Here is a 25,749-nt window from a genome sequence, read left to right on the forward strand (position 1 = left end):
ATACACTTGCAATCTACCCCCGTTAACCTCACAGCTGTCTTCCTGTCACTCCTGGAACAAGATAATCAATAATATAATCGGACTGCGCACACTGTGTAGCCTCGCGTGTGATACGCCCCTCGACAGGGGGGCTTAACCAGCCAATTATCTTCCGTATTGGGCAACTAACTAGCTACCGCCTACAGGGAAACGTCATCTACCTATCAAGTTTTTTGCTCGAACAATAGGGATCCTCATCTACTCATTGATCAATAAATGCCAACTCGTAGGAAATCACACACACACCCTTACACGTAGTCGCGACCTAGGCCAATCAGTGTCTACGAGCGGCCGCACGTGATGTTTTCGTGCTCCGCCCCCCTCTCTCACGTAACGTAGCCGACTGCTCTCGCACTCGTTCGGCTACCATTCATTTCATTGTCTACACTAAATTGTCAAACCTTCGCCGCGCACCTGTGCAACACCTCCCACCTCCCGTATTTAATTCCTCCCCCCTCCCTCACAATTTCACATTGCTTGTTGTGCGTGGCATGCTCACCAAGTTCTCTTGATGCGGGGCCGCTCGACTGCGTGCACCCATCCAAGCGGCTCGCCACCTCCCCTCGTCTGGACCACATCTGGACACTCGCCAACCGCGGGCGGGATACTTCTCAACCAGCTCCCGAAAGCCAATATCCGGATTGCGCTGTCCGGTCTTCTCGCAGTTCCGCGATGGTCCAGTAGTCCTCAGAAGGGGGCAACGGCAGAGGGGGCCGCGCCGCCGGGCCTCCTCGCAACAGAAGTACCTGGAAAAAAATAAAAATAAAAAAGCAGATCTTAAACAGATCTCAGCAGTGCCTCCAACTTGTCGGGGGGAAATTCTGCCGGGGTCGGCCGGGCCGTCCGCAGACCTCCGGGCAGGGAGGCCCCAACTCCTCCTGTATATCCCAAAAGAGATAGAGTATGAGACACACGCAAGAAGCAAGGTGACTCTGCTGTTTATTAGACAAAACGGCAGGGATGGGTCAAGGAGCGTACGCGTCCGTCCTGACACACACAATTGTGGGGCTCGCAGGCCCTTTTTACCTTAGTATGACGCGCTACTTGCGTCACCTTGGAAAGTTTAGCAAAAAACCTATTTCCACTCTGGATTGGTTACTCGAGTGGTAGGGTTAATATAGCATACATATAGAGAACGGTGTTAGTGGTTGAGGGTTAGTCAGGTGGTATACCTGGGCTGTCCCTTCAATTTGATACATGAAAATTGTTACATGAAGACCTCTGAGGATTGGTCAATGTTAATGGCGTCAGTGATAAGAGCCCCATGTTCTGATTGGTCCGCTCGCGAGCCTCCCAGTCTGGGACTATCGCTGTTCCCAGCTTGCGGTGCACCTGTCCTTTGCAACAATGTTTTACTATGGGTAGGTGTAAACAATGTGAGGATTCATTCGTATGTTGGGAGGTCGACTACTCCCACTGCTGCAGATGTCCAATGAGTCTTTTAATTGTATCTGCCTGTGTCTTGAAAAGTGGGATTCAGGCGTCTCCTTCCTCCTGGGCTTGGCGTCCTGTCAAGTTTGGCTTTGTCACGTGAGGTGGGACCGTGTTTGAGGCAAAATTCAACACAATTAATATTGTTTTTCCTACTGTGTGCCTGGTTTATCTTGCAGGTGCGACCTTGGCGTCGGCTTGCGGCGTGCGAGATTGCAACATCGTGCCCTTGGCGGTGTGCTTTCTCCGGGCTCATTTTGCAGGGTCAGCAACCAAGCTCTTGCTCATTCAATGTTCATGGAAGCTTTTGCTTGCGGCCTACTTGGGCCTGGTGCATAGGTGGAACCGTTTGATGCAGAGCGCTTTAGGTTACGGTATCATATTGCTCTATCCTCAGTATCGTGTCTCCGTTATATTCTTCATTATGGTACATGGTTCTTAGAAGAAGCGTGAGCAAGCCTTTTTAGATAAGTTCATTATGCGTCTTGCGTTTCTGCATTTTGAGAGCCTATGTGGAAAATAATAAAGATGCACGTCCGTGGGTATGTCTGTCGCCTACGTCATAGCACTGAGTATGTTCTTCGTGTGGATTGGTGTGGGAGTGTCCGGTGTGCATGTTTGCACAGGTGTGCTGACCGTTGGCTAGGTCGTCATGGCATCTCTAACGACGTGTAGGTTTAGTCGAGTTGATCCGTGCCGCAGGTGTCGGCATGGACATGGCGGGCTGCTGGGCAGGTAGGTGGGCACATCCGTATGTTCCTGTACCAGAGTTTTGGTCGTCTGGTAGATAGGCAAACTCCTCTCGTGGCGGGTGTCTATGCCGTGATCCTCTAGGCCAAGCGCGAGAGGGGAAGGGCGGGAGCCTGTTCTTCCATTCTCCCACTTCACCCTCTTCATAGATCCTGTTAACATGTTTTTCAACCCAATGCACTGTAAGAAACAATAGGATATATCATCATTTCATATACAAAACAATGAACGATTGGGTTTAACTATGCTCTTAGCACAAAATCAACAAACTGCAGTAGAGAAGCAGTTACATTTTGCAGAATTTGTGCATTTGACAAAAGATTTTTTTTTTGTTCCAAGATCTACATGTGATACGAAATGTATGAATTCTTGCAATGGAAACCTCACTGTATTTTACCAAGGCAGATAAAGGACATCCTTCGCACCCCTTATACTTATAAGGAGGGTTTGGTGGCTGAACATGCATTGCTTTGATAGTGATTGCATGTTGCTTCCACTTTGTACATATTACTGAATAAATAAAGGTGAACAATTCAGAAATGGGGGTATAGCTCAGGGGTAGAGCATTTCACTGCACTTCAAAAAGGTCCCTAGTTCAAATCTGGGTTCCCCCTTGTCCAACTGTTTTACCTGTAGAAATATTTTTTTAATTAAATACATTGAAGTAAACATTTACAATCTTAGCATTTTATGTAATGAGCAACACATTTCTACATTTGAAATACTCCTGATCATCACCTGAAACATAGGGTAAACACCATTAAGCTGTTTAGGATTTCTTCATATGATACAAGCTGTGTTTTACATTCACCCAAGTTCTACTGGTGATATTATCAGTTTGAAATAGTCCATTGGAAGCTCATATGAATGTTATAAAACTGTGGTGGAAACCAATAATATGCCCTTAATGAAATGTATTAATTTGTACAGCTGACCTGAAGTGCACTGATGTCATTAGTTCTACACGTTCCATACAGTCACCCACTCTATCACCTTTTTAAAAAAGGGCAGTTTTCAGCATTCAAGGGTTTAACTCAGTGGTAGAGCGTAGGAGTGCAATTCAAGAAGTCCCTGTTTCATAACCATATACCCTTGTCAATAGATCCTGTTAAAATGTTTTTCAACCCAATGTACTGTAAGAAACAAAAGGATATATCATCATTTCATATAAAAAACAATGAACAATTGGGTATAACTATGCTCTCAGCACAAAATCAACAAACTGCAGTAGAGAAGCAGTTACGTTTTGCAGAATTTGTGCATTTGACAAAAGTTTTTTTCCATGTTCCAAGATCTACATGTGATATGAAATGTATGAATTCTTGCAATGGAAACCTCACTGTATTTTACCAAGGCAGATAAAGGACATCTTGTGTGCCCCTTATACTTATAAGGAAGGTTTGGTGGCTGAAAATGCATTGCTTTGATGGTGATTGCTTGTTGCTTCCACTTTGTACATATTTTCTGAATGAATAAAGGTGACCATTTCAGAAATGGGGGTATAGCCCAGGGGTAGAGGATTTCACTGCAGATCAAAAGGTCCCTAGTTCAAATCTGGGTGCCCCCTTGTCCAACTGTTTTACCTGTAGAAATATTTTTTTAACTAAATCAATTGAAGTAAACATTTACAATCTTAGCATTTTATGTAATGAGCAACACATTTCTACATTTGAAATACTCCTGATCATCACCAGAAACATAGGGTAAACACCATTAAGCTGTTTAGGATTTCTTCATATGATACAAGCTGTGTTTTACATTCACCCAAGTTCTACTGGTGATATGATCAGTTTGAAATAGTCCATTGGAAGCTCATATGAATGTTATAAAACTGTGGTGGAAACCAATAATATGCCCTTAATGAAATGTATTAATTTGTACAGCTGACCAGAAGTGCACTGATGTCATTAGTTCTACAAGTTCCATAGAGTCACCCACTCTATCACCTTTTTAAAAAAGGGCAGTTTTCATCATTGAAGGGTTTATGTCAGTGGTAGAGCGTAGGAGTGTAGTTCAAGAAGTCCCTGTTTCATAACCATATACCCTCTTCAATAGATCCTGTTAAAATGTATTTCAACCCAATGCACTGTAAGAAACAATAGGATATATCATCATTTCATTTACAAAACACTGAACAATTGGGTTTAACTATGCTCTTAGCACAAGATCAATAAAATGCAGCAGAGAAACAGTTACGTTTTGCAGAATTTGTGCATTTGACAAAAGTTTTTTTTCCATGTTCCAAGATCTACATGTCATATGAAATGTATGAATTAATGCAATGGAAACCTCACTGTATTTTACCAAGGCAGATAAAGGACATCTTTTGTACCCCATATACTTATAAGGAAGGTATGGTGGCTGAAAATGCATTGCTTTGTTGGTGATTGCATGTTGCTTCCACTTTGTACGTATTACTGAATAAATAAAGGTGAACATTTCAGAAATGGGGGTATAGCTCAGGGGTAGAGGATTTCACTGCAGATCAAAAGGTCCCTAGTTCAAATCTGGGTGCCTCCTTGTCCAACTGCTTTACCTGTAGAAATATTTTTTTAACTAAAAAAATTGAAGTAAACATTTACAATCTTAGCATTTTATGTAATTAGCAACACATTTCTACATTTGAAATACTCCTGATCATCACCTGAAACATAGGGTAAACACCATTAAGCTGTTTAGGATTTCTTCATGTGATACAAGCTCTGTTTTACATTCACCCAAGTTCTACTGGTGATATGATTAGCTTGAAATAGTCCATTGGAAGCTCATATGAATGTTATAAAACTGTGGTGGAAACCAATAATATGCCTTAAATGAAATGTAATAATTTGTACAGCTGACCAGAAGTGCACTGATGTCATTAGTTCTACAAGTTCCATCGAGTCACCCACTCTATCACCTTTTTAAAAAAGGGCAGTTTTCAACATTGAAGGGTTTATGTCAGTGGTAGAGCGTAGGAGTGTAGTTCAAGAAGTCCCTGTTTCATAACCATATACCCTCTTCAATAGATCCTGTTAACATGTTTTTCAACCCAATGCACTGTAAGAAACAATAGGGTATATCATCATTTCATATACAAAACAATGAACGATTGGGTTTAAATATGCTCTTAGCACAAAATCAACAAACTGCAGTAGAGAAGCAGTTACATTTTGCAGAATTTGTGCATTTGACAAAAGATTTTTTTCCATGTTCCAAGATCTACATGTGATATGAAATGTATGAATTCTTGCAATGGAAACCTCACTGTATTTTACCAAGGCAGATAAAGGACATCTTGTGTACCCCTTATAGTTATAAGAAGGGTTAGGTGGCTGAAAATGCATTGCTTTGATGGTGATTGCATGTTGCTTGCACTTTGTACATATTACTGAATTAATAAAGGGGAACATTTCAGAACTGGGGGTATAGCTGAGTGTTGGAACATTAGACTGCAGATCAAGATGTCTCCAGTTCAAATCTGGGTGCCCCCTTGTCCAAAAGTTTTACCTGTAGAAATATTTTTTTTAAATAAATTGAAGAAAACATTTACAATCATAGCATTTTATGTAATGAGCAACACATTTCTACCTTTGAAATACTCCTGATCATCTCCTGAAACATAGGGTAAACACCATGAAACTGTTTAGGATTTCTTCGTATGATACAAGCTGTGTTTTACATTCACACAAGTTCTACTGGTGATATTATCAGTTTGAAATAGTCCATTGGAAGCTCATATGAATGTTATAAAACTGTGGTGGAAACCAATAATATGCCCTTAATGAAATGTATTAATTTGTACAGCTGACCAGAAGTGCACTGATGTCATTAGTTCTACAAGTTCCATACAGTCACCCACTCTATCACCTTTTTAAAAAAGGGCAGTTTTCAGCATTCAAGGGTTTAACTCAGTGGAAGAGCATAGGAGTGCAGTTCAAGAAGTCCCTGTTTCATAACCATATACCCTTGTCAATAGATCCTGTTAAAATGTATTTTTTAACCCAATGCACTGTAAGACAAAATAAGATATATCATCATTTCATATACAAAACAATGAACAATTGGGTTTAACTCTGCTCTTAGCACAAGATCAATAAAATGCAGCAGAGAAACAGTTACGTTTTGCAGAATTTGTGCATTTGACAAAAGTTTTTTTTCCATGTTCCAAGATCTACATGTCATATGAAATGTATGAATTAATGCAATGGAAACCTCACTGTATTTTACCAAGGCAGATAAAGGACATCTTTTGTACCCCATATACTTATAAGGAAGGTATGCTGGCTGAAAATGCATTGCTTTGTTGGTGATTGCATGTTGCTTGCACTTTGTACATATTACTGAATTAATACAGGTGAACTTTTCAGAACTGGGGGTATAGCTCAGTGGTAGAGCATTTGACTGCATATCAAGAGGTCCCTAGTTCAAATCTGGGTGCCCCCTTGTTCAACTGTTTTACCTGTAGAAATATTTTTTTAATTAAATAAATTGAAGAAAACGATTACAATCTTAGCATTTTATGTAATGAGCAACACATTTCTACATTTGAAATACTCCTGATCATCTCCTGAAACATAGGGTAAACACCATGAAACTGTTTAGGATTTCTTCATATGATACAAGCTGTGTTTTACATTCACCCAAGTTCTACTGGTGATATTATCAGTTTGAAATAGTCCATTGGAAGCTCATATGAATGTTATAAAACTTTGGTGGAAAGCAATAATATGCCCTTAATGAAATGTATTAATTTGTACAGCTGACCAGAAGTGCACTGATGTCATTAGTTCTACAAGTTCCATAGAGTCACCCACTCTATCACCTTTTTAAAAAAGGGCAGTTTTCAGCATTCAAGGGTTTATGTCAGTGGTAGAGCATAGGAGTGCAATTCAAGAAGTCCCTGTTTCATAACCATATACCCTCTTCAATAGATCCTGTTAAAATGTTTTTCAACCCAATGCACTGTAAGAAACAATAGGATATATCATCATTTCATATACAAAACAATGAACAATTGGGTTTAACTATTCGCTTAGCACAAAATCAACAAACTGCAGTAGAGCAGCAGTTACGTTTTGCAGAATTTGTGCATTTGACAAAAGTTTTTTTTTTTCATGTTCCAAGATCTATATGTGATACGAAATGTTTGAATTCTTGCAATGGAAACCTCACTGTATTGTACCAAGGCAGATACAGGACATCTTGTGTACCCCTTATACTTATAAGGAGGGTTTGGTGGCTGAAAATGCATTGCTTTGATGGTGATTGCATGTTGCTTGCACTTTGTACATATTACAGAATTAATAAAGTTAAACCTTGCAGAACTGGGGGTATAGCTCAGTGGTAGAGCATTTGACTGCAGATCAAGAGGTCCCTAGTCCAAATCTGGGTGCCCCCTTGTTCAACTTTTTTACCTGTAGAAAAAAACATTTACAATCTTAGCATTTGATGTAATGAGCAACACATTTCTACATTAGAAATACTCCTGATCATCTCCTGAAACATAAGGTAAACACCATGAAACTGTTTAGGATTTCTTCATATGATACAAGCTGTGTTTTACATTCACCCAAGTTCTACTGGTGATATTATCAGTTTGAAACAGTCCATTGGAAGCTCATATGAATGTTATAAAACTGTGGTGGAAACCAATAATATGCCCTTAATGAAATGTATTAATTTGTACAGCTGACCAGAACTGCACTGATGTCATTAGTTCTACAAGTTCCATACAGTCACCCACTCTATCACCTTTTTAAAAAATGACAGTTTTCAACATTCAAGGGTTTATGTCAGTGGTAGAGCGTAGGAGTGTAGTTCAAGAAGTCCCTGTTTCATAACCATATACCCTCTTCATTAGATCCTGTTAAAATGTTTTTCAACCCAATGCACTGTAAGAAACAATAGGATATATCATAATTTCATATACAAAACAATGAACAATTGGGTTTAACTATGCTCTTAGCACACAATCAACAAACTGCAATAGAGAAGCAGTTACATTTTGCAGAATGTGTGCATTTGACAAAGATTTTTTTCCATGTTCCAAGATCTACATGTGATACGAAATGTATGAATTCTTGCAATGGAAACCTCACTGTATTTTACCAAGGCAGATAAAGGACATCCTTTGCACCCCATATACTTATAAGGAGGGTTTGGTGGCTGAAAATGCATTGCTTTGATGGTGATTGCATGTTGCTTGCACCGTGTACATATTACAGAATTAATAAAGGCGAAATTTTCAGATCTGGGGGAATAGGTCAGTGGTAGAGCATTTGAATGGAGATCAAGAGGTCCCTAGTTCAAATCTGGGTGCCCCCTTGTTCAACTGTTTTACCTGTGGAAATTTGTTTTAATTAAATAAATTGAAGAAAACATTTACAATCTTAGCATTTTATGTAATGAGCAACACATTTCTACATTTGAAATACTCCTGATCATCTCCTGAAACATAGGGTAAACACCATGAAACTGTTTAGGTTTTCTTCATATGCTACAAGCTGTGTTTTACATTCACCCAAGTTCTACTGGTGATATTATCAGTTTGAAATAGTCCATTGGAAGCTCATATGAATGTTATAAAACTGTGGTGGAAACCAATAATATGCCCTTAATGAAATGTATTAATTTGTACAGCTGACCAGAAGTGCACTGATTTCATTAGTTCTACAAGTTCCATACAGTCACCCACTCTATCACCTTTTTAAAAAAGGGCAGTTTTCAACATTCAAGGGTTTAACTCAGTGGTAGAGCGTAGGAGTGTAGTTCAAGAAGTCCCTGTTTCATAACCATATACCCTCTTCAATAGATCCTGTTAAAATGTTTTTCAACCCAATGCACTGTAAGAAACAATAGGATATATCATCATTTCATATACAAAACAATGAACAATTGGGTTTAACTATGCTCTTAACACAAAATCAACAAACTGCAGTAGAGAAGCAGTTACATTTTGCAGAATGTATGCTTTTGACAAAATATTTTTTTCCATGTTCCAAGATCTACATGTGATACGAAATGTATGAATTCTTGCAATGGAAACCTCACTGTATTTTACCAAGGCAGATAAAGGACATCCTTTGCACCCCATATACTTATAAGGAGGGTTTGGTGGCTGAAAATGCATTGCTTTGATGGTGATTGCATGTTGCTTGCACTTTGTACATATTACTGACTTAATAAAGGAGAACTTTTCAGAATTGGGGGTATAGCTCAGTGGTAGAGCATTTGACTGCAGATCAAGAGGTCCCTAGTTCAAATCTGGGTGCCCCCTTGTTCAACTGTTTTACCTGTAGAAATATTTTTTAATTAAATAAATTGAAGAAAACGATTACAATCTTAGCATTTTATGTAATGAGCAACACATTTCTACATTTGAAATACTCCTGATCATCTCCTGAAACATAGGGTAAACACCATGAAACTGTTTAGGATTTCTTCATATGATACAAGCTGTGTTTTACATTCACCCAAGTTCTACTGGTGATATTATCAGTTTGAATTAGTCCATTGGAAGCTCATATGAATGTTATAAAACTTTGGTGGAAAGCAATAATATGCCCTTAATGAAATGTATTAATTTGTACAGCTGACCAGAAGTGCACTGATGTCCTTAGTTCTACAAGTTCCATACAGTCACCCACTCTATCACCTTTTTTAAAAAAAGGGCAGTTTTCAGCATTCAAGGGTTTAACTCAGTGGTAGAGCGTAGGAGTGTAGTTCAAGAAGTCCCTGTTTCATAACCATATACCCTCTTCAATAGATCCTGTTAAAATGTTTTTCAACCCAATGCACTGTAAGAAACAATAGGATATATCATCATTTCATATACAAAACAATGAACAATTGGGTTTAACTATTCGCTTAGCACAAAATCAACAAACTGCAGTAGAGCAGCAGTTACGTTTTGCAGAATTTGTGCATTTGACAAAAGTTTTTTTTTTTCATGTTCCAAGATCTATATGTGATACGAAATGTTTGAATTCTTGCAATGGAAACCTCACTGTATTGTACCAAGGCAGATACAGGACATCTTGTGTACCCCTTATACTTATAAGGAGGGTTTGGTGGCTGAACATGCATTGCTTTGATGGTGATTGCATGTTGCTTGCACTTTGTACATATTACAGAACTAATAAAGTTAAACCTTTCAGAACTGGGGGTATAGCTCAGTGGTAGAGCATTTGACTGCAGATCAAGAGGTCCCTAGTTCAAATCTGGGTGCCCCCTTGTTCAACTTTTTTACCTGTAGAAAAAAACATTTACAATCTTAGCATTTGATGTAATGAGCAACACATTTCTACATTAGAAATACTCCTGATCATCTCCTGAAACATAGGGTAAACACCATGAAACTGTTTAGGATTTCTTCATATGATACAAGCTGTGTTTTACATTCACCCAAGTTCTACTGGTGATATTATCAGTTTGAAATAGTCCATTGGAAGCTCATATGAATGTTATAAAACTGTGGTGGAAACCAATAATATGCCCTTAATGAAATGTATTAATTTGTACAGCTGACCAGAACTGCACTGATGTCATTAGTTCTACAAGTTCCATACAGTCACCCACTCTATCACCTTTTTAAAAAATGACAGTTTTCAACATTCAAGGGTTTATGTCAGTGGTAGAGCGTAGGAGTGTAGTTCAAGAAGTCCCTGTTTCATAACCATATACCCTATTCAATAGATACAGTTAAAATGTTTTTCAACCCAATGCACTGTAAGAAAAAATAGGATATATCATCATTTCATATACAAAACAATGAACAATTGGGTTTAACTATGCTCTTAGCACACAATCAACAAACTGCAATAGAGAAGCAGTTACATTTTGCAGAATTTGTGCATTTGACAAAAGATTTTTTTTCCATGTTCCAAGATCTACGTGTGATACGAAATGTATGAATTCTTGCAATGGAAACCTCACTGTATTTTACCAAGGCAGATAAAGGACATCCTTCGCACCCCATATACTTATAAGGAGGGTTTGGTGGCTGAAAATGCATTGCTCTGATGGTGATTGCATGTTGTTTGCACTTTGTACATATTACTGAATTAATAAAGTTAAACCTTTCAGAATTGGGGGTATAGCTCAGTGGTAGAGCATTTGACTGCAGATCAAGAGGTCCCTAGTTCAAATCTGGGTGCCCCCTTGTTCAACTGTTTTACCTGTAGAAAAAAAACATTTACAATCTTAGCATTTTATATAATGAGCAACACATTTCTACATTTGAAATACTCCTGATCATCTCCTGAAACATAGGGTAAACACCAAGAAACGGTTTAGGATTTCTTCATATGATACAAGCTGTGTTTTACATTCACCCAAGTTCTACTGGTGATATTATCAGTTTGAAATAGTCCATTGGAAGCTCATATGAATGTTATACAACTGTGGTGGAAACCAATAATATGCCCTTAATGAAATGTATTAATTTGTACAGCTGACAAGAAGTGCACTGATGTCATTAGTTCTACAAGTTCCATACAGTCACCCACTCTATCACCTTTTTAAAAAAGGGCAGTTTTCAACATTCAAGGGTTTATGTCAGTGGTACAGCGTAGGAGTGTAGTTCAAGAAGTCCCTGTTTCATAACCATATACCCTCTTCAATAGATACAGTTAAAATGTTTTTCAACCCAATGCACTGTAAGAAACAATAGGATATATCATCATTTCATATACAAAACAATGAACAATTGGGTTCAACTATGCTCTTAGCACAACATCAACAAACTGCAGTAGAGAAGCAGTTACATTTTGCAGAATTTGTGCATTTGAATAAAGATTTTTTTTCCATGTTCCAAGATCTACGTGTGATACGAAATGTATGAATTCTTGCAATGGAAACCTCACTGTATTTTACCAAGGCAGATAAAGGACATCCTTCGCACCCCATATACTTATAAGGAGGGTTTGGTGGCTGAAAATGCATTGCTCTGATGGTGATTGCATGTTGTTTGCACTTTGTACATATTACAGAATTAATAAAGGCAAAATTTTCAGATCTGGGGGAATAGTTCAGTGGTAGAGCATTTGAATGGAGATCAAGAGGTCCCTAGTTCAAATCTGGGTGCCCCCTTGTTCAACTGTTTTACCTGTGGAAATTTGTTTTAATTAAATAAATTGAAGAAAACATTTACAATCTTAGCATTTTATGTAATGAGCAACACATTTCTACATTTGAAATACTCCTGATCATCTCCTGAAACATAGGGTAAACACCATGAAACTGTTTAGGATTTCTTCATATGCTACAAGCTGTGTTTTACATTCACCCAAGTTCTACTGGTGATATTATCAGTTTGAAATAGTCCATTGGAAGCTCATATGAATGTTATAAAACTGTGGTGGAAACCAATAATATGCCCTTAATGAAATGTATTAATTTGTACAGCTGACAAGAAGTGCACTGATGTCATTAGTTCTACAAGTTCCATACAGTCACCCACTCTATCACCTTTTTAAAAAAGGGCAGTTTTCAACATTCAAGGGTTTATGTCAGTGGTAGAGCGTAGGAGTGTAGTTCAAGAAGTCCCTGTTTCATAACCATATACCCTCTTCAATAGATACAGTTAAAATGTTTTTCAACCCAATGCACTGTAAGAAACAATAGGATATATCATCATTTCATATACAAAACAATGAACAATTGGGTTCAACTATGCTCTTAGCACAACATCAACAAACTGCAGTAGAGAAGCAGTTACATTTTGCAGAATTTGTGCATTTGAATAAAGATTTTTTTTCCATGTTCCAAGATCTACGTGTGATACGAAATGTATGAATTCTTGCAATGGAAACCTCACTGTATTTTACCAAGGCAGATAAAGGACATCCTTCGCACCCCATATACTTATAAGGAGGGTTTGGTGGATGAAAATGCATTGCTCTCATGGTGATTGCATGTTGTTTGCACTTTGTACATATTACAGAATTAATAAAGGCAAAATTTTCAGATCTGGGGGAATAGTTCAGTGGTAGAGCATTTGAATGGAGATCAAGAGGTCCCTAGTTCAAATCTGGGTGCCCCCTTGTTCAACTGTTTTACCTGTGGAAATTTGTTTTAATTAAATAAATTGAAGAAAACATTTACAATCTTAGCATTTTATGTAATGAGCAACACATTTCTACATTTGAAATACTCCTGATCATCTCCTGAAACATAGGGTAAACACCATGAAACTGTTTAGGATTTCTTCATATGCTACAAGCTGTGTTTTACATTCACCCAAGTTCTACTGGTGATATTATCAGTTTGAAATAGTCCATTGGAAGCTCATATGAATGTTATAAAACTGTGGTGTAAACCAATAATATGCCCTTAATGAAATGTATTAATTTGTACAGCTGACCAGAAGTGCACTGATTTCATTAGTTCTACAAGTTCCATACAGTCACCCACTCTATCACCTTTTTAAAAAAGGGCAGTTTTCAACATTCAAGGGTTTAACTCAGTGGTAGAGCGTAGGAGTGTAGTTCAAGAAGTCCCTGTTTCATAACCATATACCCTCTTCAATAGATCCTGTTAAAATGTTTTTCAACCCAATGCACTGTAAGAAACAATAGGATATATCATCATTTCATATACAAAACAATGAACAATTGGGTCTAACTATGCTCTTAGCACAAAATCAACAAACTGCAGTAGAGAAGCAGTTACATTTTGCAGAATGTATGCTTTTGACAAAATATTTTTTTCCAAGTTCCAAGATCTACATGTGATACGAAATGTATGAATTCTTGCAATGGAAACCTCACTGTATTTTACCAAGGCAGATAAAGGACATCCTTTGCACCCCATATACTTATAAGGAGGGTTTGGTGGCTGAAAATGCATTGCTTTGATGGTGATTGCATGTTGCTTGCACTTTGTACATATTACTGACTTAATAAAGGAGAACTTTTCAGAATTGGGGGTATAGCTCAGTGGTAGAGCATTTGACTGCAGATCAAGAGGTCCCTAGTTCAAATCTGGGTGCCCCCTTGTTCAACTGTTTTACCTGTAGAAATATTTTTTTAATTAAATAAATTGAAGAAAACGATTACAATCTTAGCATTTTATGTAATGAGCAACACATTTCTACATTTGAAATACTCCTGATCATCTCCTGAAACATAGGGTAAACACCATGAAACTGTTTAGGATTTCTTCATATGATACAAGCTGTGTTTTACATTCACCCAAGTTCTACTGGTGATATTATCAGTTTGAATTAGTCCATTGGAAGCTCATATGAATGTTATAAAACTTTGGTGGAAAGCAATAATATGCCCTTAATGAAATGTATTAATTTGTACAGCTGACAAGAAGTGCACTGATGTCCTTAGTTCTACAAGTTCCATAGAGTCACCCACTCTATCACCTTTTTAAAAAAGGGCAGTTTTCAGCATTCAAGGGTTTATGTCAGTGGTAGAGCATAGGAGTCCAATTCAAGAAGTCCCTGTTTCATAACCATATACCCTCTTCAATAGATCCTGTTAAAATGTTTTTCAACCCAATGCACTGTAAGAAACAATAGGATATATCATCATTTCATATACAAAACAATGAACAATTGGGTTTAACTATTCGCTTAGCACAAAATCAACAAACTGCAGTAGAGCAGCAGTTACGTTTTGCAGAATTTGTGCATTTGACAAAAGTTTTTTTTTTTCATGTTCCAAGATCTATATGTGATACGAAATGTTTGAATTCTTGCAATGGAAACCTCACTGTATTGTACCAAGGCAGATACAGGACATCTTGTGTACCCCTTATACTTATAAGGAGGGTTTGGTGGCTGAAAATGCATTGCTTTGATGGTGATTGCATGTTGCTTGCACTTTGTACATATTACAGAATTAATAAAGTTAAACCTTGCAGAACTGGGGGTATAGCTCAGTGGTAGAGCATTTGACTGCAGATCAAGAGGTCCCTAGTCCAAATCTGGGTGCCCCCTTGTTCAACTTTTTTACCTGTAGAAAAAAACATTTACAATCTTAGCATTTGATGTAATGAGCAACACATTTCTACATTAGAAATACTCCTGATCATCTCCTGAAACATAAGGTAAACACCATGAAACTGTTTAGGATTTCTTCATATGATACAAGCTGTGTTTTACATTCACCCAAGTTCTACTGGTGATATTATCAGTTTGAAACAGTCCATTGGAAGCTCATATGAATGTTATAAAACTGTGGTGGAAACCAATAATATGCCCTTAATGAAATGTATTAATTTGTACAGCTGACCAGAACTGCACTGATGTCATTAGTTCTACAAGTTCCATACAGTCACCCACTCTATCACCTTTTTAAAAAATGACAGTTTTCAACATTCAAGGGTTTATGTCAGTGGTAGAGCGTAGGAGTGTAGTTCAAGAAGTCCCTGTTTCATAACCATATACCCTCTTCATTAGATCCTGTTAAAATGTTTTTCAACCCAATGCACTGTAAGAAACAATAGGATATATCATAATTTCATATACAAAACAATGAACAATTGGGTTTAACTATGCTCTTAGCACACAATCAACAAACTGCAATAGAGAAGCAGTTACATTTTGCAGAATGTGTGCATTTGACAAAGATTTTTTTCCATGTTCCAAGATCTACATGTGATACGAAATGAATGAATTCTTGCAATGGAAACCTCACTGTATTTTACCAAGGCAGATAAAGGACATCCTTTGCACCCCATATACTTATAAGGAGGGTTTGGTGGCTGAAAATGCATTGCTTTGATGGTGATTGCATGTTGCTTGCACCGTGTACATATTACAGAATTAATAAAGGCGAAATTTTCAGATCTGGGGGAATAGGTCAGTGGTAGAGCATTTGAATGGAGATCAAGAGGTCCCTAGTTCAAATCTGGGTGCCCCCTTGTTCAACTGTTTTACCTGTGGAAATTTGTTTTAATTAAATAAATTGAAGAAAACATTTACAATCTTAGCATTTTATGTAATGAGCAACACATTTCTACATTTGAAATACTCCTGATCATCTCCTGAAACATAGGGTAAACACCATGAAACTGTTTAGGATTTCTTCATATGCTACAAGCTGTGTTTTACATTCACCCAAGTTCTACTGGTGATATTATCAGTTTGAAATAGTCCATTGGAAGCTCATATGAATGTTATAAAACTGTGGTGGAAACCAATAATATGCCCTTAATGAAATGTATTAATTTGTACAGCTGACCAGAAGTGCACTGATTTCATTAGTTCTACAAGTTCCATACAGTCACCCACTCTATCACCTTTTTAAAAAAGGGCAGTTTTCAACATTCAAGGGTTTAACTCAGTGGTAGAGCGTAGGAGTGTAGTTCAAGAAGTCCCTGTTTCATAACCATATACCCTCTTCAATAGATCCTGTTAAAATGTTTTTCAACCCAATGCACTGTAAGAAACAATAGGATATATCATCATTTCATATACAAAACAATGAACAATTGGGTTTAACTATGCTCTTAACACAAAATCAACAAACTGCAGTAGAGAAGCAGTTACATTTTGCAGAATGTATGCTTTTGACAAAATATTTTTTTCCATGTTCCAAGATCTACATGTGATACGAAATGTATGAATTCTTGCAATGGAAACCTCACTGTATTTTACCAAGGCAGATAAAGGACATCCTTTGCACCCCATATACTTATACGGAGGGTTTGGTGGCTGAAAATGCATTGCTTTGATGGTGATTGCATGTTGCTTGCACTTTGTACATATTACTGACTTAATAAAGGAGAACTTTTCAGAATTGGGGGTATAGCTCAGTGGTAGAGCATTTGACTGCAGATCAAGAGGTCCCTAGTTCAAATCTGGGTGCCCCCTTGTTCAACTGTTTTACCTGTAGAAATATTTTTTAATTAAATAAATTGAAGAAAACGATTACAATCTTAGCATTTTATGTAATGAGCAACACCTTTCTACATTTGAAATACTCCTGATCATCTCCTGAAACATAGGGTAAACACCATGAAACTGTTTAGGATTTCTTCATATGATACAAGCTGTGTTTTACATTCACCCAAGTTCTACTGGTGATATTATCAGTTTGAATTAGTCCATTGGAAGCTCATATGAATGTTATAAAACTTTGGTGGAAAGCAATAATATGCCCTTAATGAAATGTATTAATTTGTACAGCTGACCAGAAGTGCACTGATGTCCTTAGTTCTACAAGTTCCATACAGTCACCCACTCTATCACCTTTTTTAAAAAAAGGGCAGTTTTCAGCATTCAAGGGTTTAACTCAGTGGTAGAGCGTAGGAGTGTAGTTCAAGAAGTCCCTGTTTCATAACCATATACCCTCTTCAATAGATCCTGTTAAAATGTTTTTCAACCCAATGCACTGTAAGAACCAATAGGATATATCATCATTTCATATACAAAACAATGAACAATTGGGTTTAACTATTCGCTTAGCACAAAATCAACAAACTGCAGTAGAGCAGCAGTTACGTTTTGCAGAATTTGTGCATTTGACAAAAGTTTTTTTTTTTCATGTTCCAAGATCTATATGTGATACGAAATGTTTGAATTCTTGCAATGGAAACCTCACTGTATTGTACCAAGGCAGATACAGGACATCTTGTGTACCCCTTATACTTATAAGGAGGGTTTGGTGGCTGAACATGCATTGCTTTGATGGTGATTGCATGTTGCTTGCACTTTGTACATATTACAGAACTAATAAAGTTAAACCTTTCAGAACTGGGGGTATAGCTCAGTGGTAGAGCATTTGACTGCAGATCAAGAGGTCCCTAGTTCAAATCTGGGTGCCCCCTTGTTCAACTTTTTTACCTGTAGAAAAAAACATTTACAATCTTAGCATTTGATGTAATGAGCAACACATTTCTACATTAGAAATACTCCTGATCATCTCCTGAAACATAGGGTAAACACCATGAAACTGTTTAGGATTTCTTCATATGATACAAGCTGTGTTTTACATTCACCCAAGTTCTACTGGTGATATTATCAGTTTGAAATAGTCCATTGGAAGCTCATATGAATGTTATAAAACTGTGGTGGAAACCAATAATATGCCCTTAATGAAATGTATTAATTTGTACAGCTGACCAGAACTGCACTGATGTCATTAGTTCTACAAGTTCCATACAGTCACCCACTCTATCACCTTTTTAAAAAATGACAGTTTTCAACATTCAAGGGTTTATGTCAGTGGTAGAGCGTAGGAGTGTAGTTCAAGAAGTCCCTGTTTCATAACCATATACCCTATTCAATAGATACAGTTAAAATGTTTTTCAACCCAATGCACTGTAAGAAAAAATAGGATATATCATCATTTCATATACAAAACAATGAACAATTGGGTTTAACTATGCTCTTAGCACACAATCAACAAACTGCAATAGAGAAGCAGTTACATTTTGCAGAATTTGTGCATTTGACAAAAGATTTTTTTTCCATGATCCAAGATCTACGTGTGATACGAAATGTATGAATTCTTGCAATGGAAACCTCACTGTATTTTACCAAGGCAGATAAAGGACATCCTTCGCACCCCATATACTTATAAGGAGGGTTTGGTGGCTGAAAATGCATTGCTCTGATGGTGATTGCATGTTGTTTGCACTTTGTACATATTACTGAATTAATAAAGTTAAACCTTTCAGAATTGGGGGTATAGCTCAGTGGTAGAGCATTTGACTGCAGATCAAGAGGTCCCTAGTTCAAATCTGGGTGCCCCCTTGTTCAACTGTTTTACCTGTAGAAAAAAAACATTTACAATCTTAGCATTTTATATAATGAGAAACACATTTCTACATTTGAAATACTCCTGATCATCTCCTGAAACATAGGGTAAACACCAAGAAACGGTTTAGGATTTCTTCATATGATACAAGCTGTGTTTTACATTCACCCAAGTTCTACTGGTGATATTATCAGTTTGAAATAGTCCATTGGAAGCTCATATGAATGTTATAAAACGTTGGTGGAAACCAATAATATGCCCTTAATGAAATGTATTAATTTGTACAGCTGACAAGAAGTGCACTGATGTCATTAGTTCTACAAGTTCCATACAGTCACCCACTCTATCACCTTTTTAAAAAAGGGCAGTTTTCAACATTCAAGGGTTTATGTCAGTGGTACAGCGTAGGAGTGTAGTTCAAGAAGTCCCTGTTTCATAACCATATACCCTCTTCAATAGATACAGTTAAAATGTTTTTCAACCCAATGCACTGTAAGAAACAATAGGATATATCATCATTTCATATACAAAACAATGAACAATTGGGTTCAACTATGCTCTTAGCACAACATCAACAAACTGCAGTAGAGAAGCAGTTACATTTTGCAGAATTTGTGCATTTGAATAAAGATTTTTTTTCCATGTTCCAAGATCTACGTGTGATACGAAATGTATGAATTCTTGCAATGGAAACCTCACTGTATTTTACCAAGGCAGATAAAGGACATCCTTCGCACCCCATATACTTATAAGGAGGGTTTGGTGGCTGAAAATGCATTGCTCTGATGGTGATTGCATGTTGTTTGCACTTTGTACATATTACAGAATTAATAAAGGCAAAATTTTCAGATCTGGGGGAATAGTTCAGTGGTAGAGCATTTGAATGGAGATCAAGAGGTCCCTAGTTCAAATCTGGGTGCCCCCTTGTTCAACTGTTTTACCTGTGGAAATTTGTTTTAATTAAATAAATTGAAGAAAACATTTACAATCTTAGCATTTTATGTAATGAGCAACACATTTCTACATTTGAAATACTCCTGATCATCTCCTGAAACATAGGGTAAACACCATGAAACTGTTTAGGATTTCTTCATATGCTACAAGCTGTGTTTTACATTCACCCAAGTTCTACTGGTGATATTATCAGTTTGAAATAGTCCATTGGAAGCTCATATGAATGTTATAAAACTGTGGTGGAAACCAATAATATGCCCTTAATGAAATGTATTAATTTGTACAGCTGACAAGAAGTGCACTGATGTCATTAGTTCTACAAGTTCCATACAGTCACCCACTCTATCACCTTTTTAAAAAAGGGCAGTTTTCAACATTCAAGGGTTTATGTCAGTGGTAGAGCGTAGGAGTGTAGTTCAAGAAGTCCCTGTTTCATAACCATATACCCTCTTCAATAGATACAGTTAAAATGTTTTTCAACCCAATGCACTGTAAGAAACAATAGGACATATCATCATTTCATATACAAAACAATGAACAATTGGGTTCAACTATGCTCTTAGCACAACATCAACAAACTGCAGTAGAGAAGCAGTTACATTTTGCAGAATTTGTGCATTTGAATAAAGATTTTTTTTCCATGTTCCAAGATCTACGTGTGATACGAAATGTATGAATTCTTGCAATGGAAACCTCACTGTATTTTACCAAGGCAGATAAAGGACATCCTTCGCACCCCATATACTTATAAGGAGGGTTTGGTGGCTGAAAATGCATTGCTCTGATGGTGATTGCATGTTGTTTGCACTTTGTACATATTACAGAATTAATAAAGGCAAAATTTTCAGATCTGGGGGAATAGTTCAGTGGTAGAGCCTTTGAATGGAGATCAAGAGGTCCCTAGTTCAAATCTGGGTGCCCCCTTGTTCAACTGTTTTACCTGTGGAAATTTGTTTTAATTAAATAAATTGAAGAAAACATTTACAATCTTAGCATTTTATGTAATGAGCAACACATTTCTACATTTGAAATACTCCTGATCATCTCCTGAAACATAGGGTAAACACCATGAAACTGTTTAGGATTTCTTCATATGCTACAAGCTGTGTTTTACATTCACCCAAGTTCTACTGGTGATATTATCAGTTTGAAATAGTCCATTGGAAGCTCATATGAATGTTATAAAACTGTGGTGGAAACCAATAATATGCCCTTAATGAAATGTATTAATTTGTACAGCTGACCAGAAGTGCACTGATTTCATTAGTTCTACAAGTTCCATACAGTCACCCACTCTATCACCTTTTTAAAAAAGGGCAGTTTTCAACATTCAAGGGTTTAACTCAGTGGTAGAGCGTAGGAGTGTAGTTCAAGAAGTCCCTGTTTCATAACCATATACCCTCTTCAATAGATCCTGTTAAAATGTTTTTCAACCCAATGCACTGTAAGAAACAATAGGATATATCATCATTTCATATACAAAACAATGAACAATTGGGTTTAACTATGCTCTTAGCACAAAATCAACAAACTGCAGTAGAGAAGCAGTTACATTTTGCAGAATGTATGCTTTTGACAAAATATTTTTTTCCAAGTTCCAAGATCTACATGTGATACGAAATGTAGGAATTCTTGCAATGGAAACCTCACTGTATTTTACCAAGGCAGATAAAGGACATCCTTTGCACCCCATATACTTATAAGGAGGGTTTGGTGGCTGAAAATGCATTGCTTTGATGGTGATTGCATGTTGCTTGCACTTTGTACATATTACTGACTTAATAAAGGAGAACTTTTCGGAATTGGGGGTATAGCTCAGTGGTAGAGCATTTGACTGCAGATCAAGAGGTCCCTAGTTCAAATCTGGGTGCCCCCTTGTTCAACTGTTTTACCTGTAGAAATATTTTTTTAATTAAATAAATTGAAGAAAACGATTACAATCTTAGCATTTTATGTAATGAGCAACACATTTCTACATTTGAAATACTCCTGATCATCTCCTGAAACATAGGGTAAACACCATGAAACTGTTTAGGATTTCTTCATATGATACAAGCTGTGTTTTACATTCACCCAAGTTCTACTGGTGATATTATCAGTTTGAATTAGTCCATTGGAAGCTCATATGAATGTTATAAAACTTTGGTGGAAAGCAATAATATGCCCTTAATGAAATGTATTAATTTGTACAGCTGACCAGAAGTGCACTGATGTCCTTAGTTCTACAAGTTCCATACAGTCACCCATTCTATCACCTTTTTTAAAAAAAAGGGCAGTTTTCAGCATTCAAGGGTTTAACTCAGTGGTAGAGCGTAGGAGTGTAGTTCAAGAAGTCCCTGTTTCATAACCATATACCCTCTTCAATAGATCCTGTTAAAATGTTTTTCAACCCAATGCACTGTAAGAAACAATAGGATATATCATCATTTCATATACAAAACAATGAACATAACCATTGTTTTGTATATGAAATGTTTCATAACCATATACCCTCTTCATTAGATCCTGTTAAAATGTTTTTCAACCCAATGCACTGTAAGAAACAATAGGATATATCATAATTTCATATACAAAACAATGAACAATTGGGTTTAACTATGCTCTTAGCACACAATCAACAAACTGCAATAGAGAAGCAGTTACATTTTGCAGAATGTGTGCATTTGACAAAGATTTTTTTCCATGTTCCAAGATCTACATGTGATACGAAATGTATGAATTCTTGCAATGGAAACCTCACTGTATTTTACCAAGGCAGATAAAGGACATCCTTTGCACCCCATATACTTATAAGGAGGGTTTGGTGGCTGAAAATGCATTGCTTTGATGGTGATTGCATGTTGCTTGCACCTTGTACATATTACTGAATTAATAAAGTTAAACCTTTCAGAATTGGGGGTATAGCTCAGTGGTAGAGCATTTGACTGCAGATCAAGAGGTCCCTAGTTCAAATCTGGGTGCCCCCTTGTTCAACTGTTTTACCTGTAGAAAAAAACATTTACAATCTTAGCATTTTATATAATGAGCAACACATTTCTACATTTGAAATACTCCTGATCATCTCCTGAAACATAGGGTAAACACCAAGAAACGGTTTAGGATTTCTTCATATGATACAAGCTGTGTTTTACATTCACCCAAGTTCTACTGGTGATATTATAAGTTTGAAATAGTCCATTGGAAGCTCATATGAATGTTATAAAACTGTGGTGGAAACCAATAATATGCCCTTAATGAAATGTATTAATTTGTACAGCTGACAAGAAGTGAACTGATGTCATTAGTTCTACAAGTTCCATACAGTCACCCACTCTATCACCTTTTTAAAAAAGGGCAGTTTTCAACATTCAAGGGTTTATGTCAGTGGTAGAGCGTAGGAGTGTAGTTCAAGAAGTCCCTGTTTCATAACCATATTTCCTCTTCAATAGATACAGTTAAAATGTTTTTCAACCCAATGCACTGTAAGAAACAATAGGATATATCATCATTTCATATACAAAACAATGAACAATTGGGTTCAACTATGCTCTTAGCACAACATCAACAAACTGCAGTAGAGAAGCAGTTACATTTTGCAGAATTTGTGCATTTGACAAAAGATTTTTTTTCCATGTTCCAAGATCTACGTGTGATACGAAATGTATGAATTCTTGCAATGGAAACCTCACTGTATTTTACCAAGGCAGATAAAGGACATCCTTCGCACCCCATATACTTATAAGGAGGGTTTGGTGGCTGAAAATGCATTGCTCTGATGGTGATTGCATGTTGTTTGCACTTTGTACATATTAAAGAATTAATAAAGGCGAAATTTTCAGATCTGCGTGAATAGTTCAGTGGTAGAGCATTTGAATGGAGATCAAGAGGTCCCTAGTTCAAATCTGGGTGCCCCCTTGTTTAACTGTTTTACCTGTGGAAATTTGTTTTAATTAAATAAATTGAAGAAAACATTTACAATCTTAGCATTTTATGTAATGAGCAACACATTTCTACATTTGAAATACTCCTGATCATCTCCTGAAACATAGGGTAAACACCATGAAACTGTTTAGGATTTCTTCATATGCTACACGCTGTGTTTTACATTCACCCAAGTTCTACTGGTGATATTATCAGTTTGAAATAGTCCATTGGAAGCTCATATGAATGTTATAAAACTGTGGTGGAAACCAATAATATGCCCTTAATGAAATGTATTAATTTGTACAGCTGACCAGAAGTGCACTGATTACATTAGTTCTACAAGTTCCATACAGTCACCCACTCTATCACCTTTTTAAAAAAGGGCAGTTTTCAACATTCAAGGGTTTAACTCAGTGGTAGAGCGTAGGAGTGTAGTTCAAGAAGTCCCTGTTTCATAACCATATACCCTCTTCAATAGATCCTGTTAAAATGTTTTTCAACCCAATGCACTGTAAGAAACAATAGGATATATCATCATTTCATATACAAAACAATGAACAATTGGGTTTAACTATGCTCTTAACACAAAATCAACAAACTGCAGTAGAGAAGCAGTTACATTTTGCAGAATGTATGCTTTTGACAAAATATTTTTTTCCATGTTCCAAGATCTACATGTGATACGAAATGTATGAATTCTTGCAATGGAAACCTCACTGTATTTTACCAAGGCAGATAAAGGACATCCTTTGCACCCCATATACTTATACGGAGGGTTTGGTGGCTGAAAATGCATTGCTTTGATGGTGATTGCATGTTGCTTGCACTTTGTACATATTACTGACTTAATAAAGGAGAACTTTTCAGAATTGGGGGTATAGCTCAGTGGTAGAGCATTTGACTGCAGATCAAGAGGTCCCTAGTTCAAATCTGGGTGCCCCCTTGTTCAACTGTTTTACCTGTAGAAATATTTTTTAATTAAATAAATTGAAGAAAACGATTACAATCTTAGCATTTTATGTAATGAGCAACACCTTTCTACATTTGAAATACTCCTGATCATCTCCTGAAACATAGGGTAAACACCATGAAACTGTTTAGGATTTCTTCATATGATACAAGCTGTGTTTTACATTCACCCAAGTTCTACTGGTGATATTATCAGTTTGAATTAGTCCATTGGAAGCTCATATGAATGTTATAAAACTTTGGTGGAAAGCAATAATATGCCCTTAATGAAATGTATTAATTTGTACAGCTGACCAGAAGTGCACTGATGTCCTTAGTTCTACAAGTTCCATACAGTCACCCACTCTATCACCTTTTTTAAAAAAAGGGCAGTTTTCAGCATTCAAGGGTTTAACTCAGTGGTAGAGCGTAGGAGTGTAGTTCAAGAAGTCCCTGTTTCATAACCATATACCCTCTTCAATAGATCCTGTTAAAATGTTTTTCAACCCAATGCACTATAAGAACCAATAGGATATATCATCATTTCATATACAAAACAATGAACAATTGGGTTTAACTATTCGCTTAGCACAAAATCAACAAACTGCAGTAGAGCAGCAGTTACGTTTTGCAGAATTTGTGCATTTGACAAAAGTTTTTTTTTTTCATGTTCCAAGATCTATATGTGATACGAAATGTTTGAATTCTTGCAATGGAAACCTCACTGTATTGTACCAAGGCAGATACAGGACATCTTGTGTACCCCTTATACTTATAAGGAGGGTTTGGTGGCTGAACATGCATTGCTTTGATGGTGATTGCATGTTGCTTGCACTTTGTACATATTACAGAACTAATAAAGTTAAATCTTTCAGAACTGGGGGTATAGCTCAGTGGTAGAGCATTTGACTGCAGATCAAGAGGTCCCTAGTTCAAATCTGGGTGCCCCCTTGTTCAACTTTTTTACCTGTAGAAAAAAACATTTACAATCTTAGCATTTGATGTAATGAGCAACACATTTCTACAT

The 25,749-nt window shown here is 36.9% G+C and overlaps 18 non-coding genes across 18 annotated transcripts; all 18 read left to right on the forward strand.

Annotated features, from left to right (window-relative positions):
• The first annotated feature begins 6,573 nt into the window (after positions 1 to 6,573).
• Positions 6,574 to 6,645, forward strand: TRNAC-GCA (transfer RNA cysteine (anticodon GCA)). Its single transcript has one exon. It is a non-coding gene; the product is annotated as a tRNA-Cys (tRNA).
• An 883-nt stretch (positions 6,646 to 7,528) lies between these two features.
• On the forward strand, positions 7,529 to 7,600 carry TRNAC-GCA (transfer RNA cysteine (anticodon GCA)). The gene has a single exon. It is a non-coding gene; the product is annotated as a tRNA-Cys (tRNA).
• Positions 7,601 to 9,406: 1,806 nt separating this feature from the next.
• TRNAC-GCA (transfer RNA cysteine (anticodon GCA)) lies at positions 9,407 to 9,478 on the forward strand. The gene has a single exon. It is a non-coding gene; the product is annotated as a tRNA-Cys (tRNA).
• Positions 9,479 to 10,362: 884 nt separating this feature from the next.
• Positions 10,363 to 10,434, forward strand: TRNAC-GCA (transfer RNA cysteine (anticodon GCA)). The gene has a single exon. It is a non-coding gene; the product is annotated as a tRNA-Cys (tRNA).
• An 856-nt stretch (positions 10,435 to 11,290) lies between these two features.
• Positions 11,291 to 11,362, forward strand: TRNAC-GCA (transfer RNA cysteine (anticodon GCA)). Its single transcript has one exon. It is a non-coding gene; the product is annotated as a tRNA-Cys (tRNA).
• An 857-nt stretch (positions 11,363 to 12,219) lies between these two features.
• TRNAS-GGA (transfer RNA serine (anticodon GGA)) lies at positions 12,220 to 12,291 on the forward strand. The gene has a single exon. It is a non-coding gene; the product is annotated as a tRNA-Ser (tRNA).
• Positions 12,292 to 13,172: 881 nt separating this feature from the next.
• TRNAS-GGA (transfer RNA serine (anticodon GGA)) lies at positions 13,173 to 13,244 on the forward strand. Its single transcript has one exon. It is a non-coding gene; the product is annotated as a tRNA-Ser (tRNA).
• Positions 13,245 to 14,124: 880 nt separating this feature from the next.
• Positions 14,125 to 14,196, forward strand: TRNAC-GCA (transfer RNA cysteine (anticodon GCA)). The gene has a single exon. It is a non-coding gene; the product is annotated as a tRNA-Cys (tRNA).
• Positions 14,197 to 15,079: 883 nt separating this feature from the next.
• On the forward strand, positions 15,080 to 15,151 carry TRNAC-GCA (transfer RNA cysteine (anticodon GCA)). The gene has a single exon. It is a non-coding gene; the product is annotated as a tRNA-Cys (tRNA).
• A 1,806-nt stretch (positions 15,152 to 16,957) lies between these two features.
• TRNAC-GCA (transfer RNA cysteine (anticodon GCA)) lies at positions 16,958 to 17,029 on the forward strand. The gene has a single exon. It is a non-coding gene; the product is annotated as a tRNA-Cys (tRNA).
• Positions 17,030 to 17,913: 884 nt separating this feature from the next.
• On the forward strand, positions 17,914 to 17,985 carry TRNAC-GCA (transfer RNA cysteine (anticodon GCA)). The gene has a single exon. It is a non-coding gene; the product is annotated as a tRNA-Cys (tRNA).
• Positions 17,986 to 18,841: 856 nt separating this feature from the next.
• On the forward strand, positions 18,842 to 18,913 carry TRNAC-GCA (transfer RNA cysteine (anticodon GCA)). The gene has a single exon. It is a non-coding gene; the product is annotated as a tRNA-Cys (tRNA).
• Positions 18,914 to 19,770: 857 nt separating this feature from the next.
• Positions 19,771 to 19,842, forward strand: TRNAS-GGA (transfer RNA serine (anticodon GGA)). Its single transcript has one exon. It is a non-coding gene; the product is annotated as a tRNA-Ser (tRNA).
• Positions 19,843 to 20,723: 881 nt separating this feature from the next.
• Positions 20,724 to 20,795, forward strand: TRNAS-GGA (transfer RNA serine (anticodon GGA)). The gene has a single exon. It is a non-coding gene; the product is annotated as a tRNA-Ser (tRNA).
• An 880-nt stretch (positions 20,796 to 21,675) lies between these two features.
• On the forward strand, positions 21,676 to 21,747 carry TRNAC-GCA (transfer RNA cysteine (anticodon GCA)). The gene has a single exon. It is a non-coding gene; the product is annotated as a tRNA-Cys (tRNA).
• A 1,018-nt stretch (positions 21,748 to 22,765) lies between these two features.
• On the forward strand, positions 22,766 to 22,837 carry TRNAC-GCA (transfer RNA cysteine (anticodon GCA)). The gene has a single exon. It is a non-coding gene; the product is annotated as a tRNA-Cys (tRNA).
• Positions 22,838 to 24,645: 1,808 nt separating this feature from the next.
• Positions 24,646 to 24,717, forward strand: TRNAC-GCA (transfer RNA cysteine (anticodon GCA)). The gene has a single exon. It is a non-coding gene; the product is annotated as a tRNA-Cys (tRNA).
• An 884-nt stretch (positions 24,718 to 25,601) lies between these two features.
• Positions 25,602 to 25,673, forward strand: TRNAC-GCA (transfer RNA cysteine (anticodon GCA)). Its single transcript has one exon. It is a non-coding gene; the product is annotated as a tRNA-Cys (tRNA).
• The last annotated feature ends 76 nt before the right edge of the window (positions 25,674 to 25,749 follow it).

Source organism: Ambystoma mexicanum, unplaced genomic scaffold (genome assembly GCF_040938575.1).
Source record: "Ambystoma mexicanum isolate Mex_15411 unplaced genomic scaffold, UKY_AmexF1_1 Mex_scaf66, whole genome shotgun sequence".
Lineage (NCBI taxonomy): Eukaryota > Metazoa > Chordata > Amphibia > Caudata > Ambystomatidae > Ambystoma > Ambystoma mexicanum.